We start from the raw sequence: 2,073 nt of genomic DNA on the forward strand, positions 1-2,073 counted from the left end.
GAGTGAAAATGCTGAAGGACAGTGCCCAGGCCCTGAGATGAAACCCCATGGCTGATCAAGATAAAAACGAGCGAGAGACTTATTACCATATGATGCTTGGTACCTTTGCTCCAGTACATAGGGCTGTGTCCTGACGAGTTCGCTGGTATCCAGATTAATCAAAACCTAGTTAGCTAAAAACCTGGGCACTGGTGGCTCATGCTTGTAATCCTAGCTACTGAGGAGCCTGAGATCTGAGAATCTTGGTTTGAAGCCAACATGGGCAGACAATCCCAGAGACTCTTATCTCCAATTTACCAGCAAAATGTCAAAAGGAAAGGCATGACTCAAGTAGTACAATGCCAAGTGTGAGTTCAAGCTCATATACTGACAAAGAAGTGTCTGCCTGGAAATGGTAGACACAAAGATGGGATGCTAGCTTGCACAAGATGGAGAGAGACTTGCTGGAAATTGTTCCAAGGGCAGATCATATCCACCCCCAAACAGGGAAATGGGGTCCTGCCTGATCAAAGAACCTCCATCATGACTGGTTGAGCTGAATCTGCCCCAAGTGAGACTTGCCTGAATTTGTTAACAATTACTAGGTCATTGGGAACACACTTTTTAGTTTCCCATATAAGAATTTTATGGGCTGAGCTCTGGTGGCTCCCTGTAATCCTAGCTACTTAGCAGCTGAGGATCATGGTTCAAAGCCAGGCCAGGGAAGAAAGTCCATGAGATTCTTATCTCCAATTAACCACTAGAAAACTGGAAGTGGAGCTGTGGCTCAAAGTGGTAGAGCACTAGCCTTGAGCAAAAAGAGCTCAGAGACAGGACCTAGGCCTCATGTTCAAGCCCCACAAGCGACCAAAAAAAGCAATTAGTGGAAGAAGTTATCTTCTTCAGAGTTGTATAAATATAAGAAAATGAAAAATCCACTTTTGGGTTTTTTTGTTTTTAACCCAGGGTATTAGGCATGCTGGGTAAGGGATATATTACTGAGTTTCCCAGCCTCCGTTTTAGTTGTAGCTACAAGTGATTGGTAACTGTCTCCTAATCATTATTGCAGGAATAGGTCCAACATGCGTCCATATATAGCCCTTTTCTGGTCTGGTGGAGACAGTGGGAAATGGTGGTGACCTTGACTTGAAATACTCAGACGGTGCATGACAAACAAATTCCAAGTATTCCATCTTCCTGGGAAGGTCTTCCTCTGGCCATATGATATAAGACACAGGGTCAAACTGATCTGTGGGGCTAGAGAGAGTGGGAATGAGCTATGTCAGTGCTGCGCTCTTCTCTCAATACTGGTCCTAGATAAAACCCCTGATCTGAGCAGAGTAGAGCTTTCCATGTTGATCATCAATCACAGAAACATCATCACCATTTTGGTAATATATTTCCTTGTAGAACATTGATTCTGCAGTGATGATGGTGGAAACAGACTCAGGAGCTTTGATGGGATTTTTTAATTTAAAAATATGTCTTCACCCTTTTTTCCTTTAGTGGAAACTTTCTTTCTGGCAGCTTTTTAAGTAAATGAATAAATAGAAATAATCAGAAACAAAATAATATAGTACCTTAGATGGTGCTTGTCAATACAAATAGATTAACTCACAGTAAGTCTTGGTGGTCCAAGAGGTCCAAGAGCATTATCAAAATGAGCATTAAAACAAAAAATAGTCAATGATTTCAGCCCAAATGACTAGATTCACAAGTGAAGTAATCTTTGGCCATACTGAAATCCACTGCCCTCTGGATTACTGTAGCTATAATAGCAAGTAGCAGTGTCACATCCTGAACAGAATTCAGTAAGATTAGCGTCTGCAGTTTTTTGTACAACTCTAGCATTCATGTGTGTCTGAACACTAAGCTGTGATAAAATTGTGATGAGCTATCAGCCTTGTGTTGTCATATGCACACAAATTTATTCCAGTATAACTATCACATGTTAATAGTCTTATCATCTAAGGCATCGTTATTGCCCCACTGTTACTATTGAACCTATACCTAAAATGCAGTCACTAACTCTTCAGTGACTAACAAAATGAAATGTAGCATAGATAGAAAGCACCTTTGCCATATGGTTCCCGC

General features: G+C 41.2%; 1 pseudogene; it reads right to left on the reverse strand.

Annotated features, from left to right (window-relative positions):
• Window positions 1-1,008: 1,008 nt before the first annotated feature.
• On the reverse strand, window positions 1,009-1,632 carry LOC138814878 (GATA zinc finger domain-containing protein 1 pseudogene; annotated as a pseudogene).
• Between the last annotated feature and the right edge of the window lie 441 nt (window positions 1,633-2,073).

The sequence above is a fragment of the Dipodomys merriami genome, unplaced genomic scaffold (genome assembly GCF_024711535.1).
Source record: "Dipodomys merriami isolate MVZ:Mamm:240054 unplaced genomic scaffold, mDipMer1.0.p SCAF_62, whole genome shotgun sequence".
Lineage (NCBI taxonomy): Eukaryota > Metazoa > Chordata > Mammalia > Rodentia > Heteromyidae > Dipodomys > Dipodomys merriami.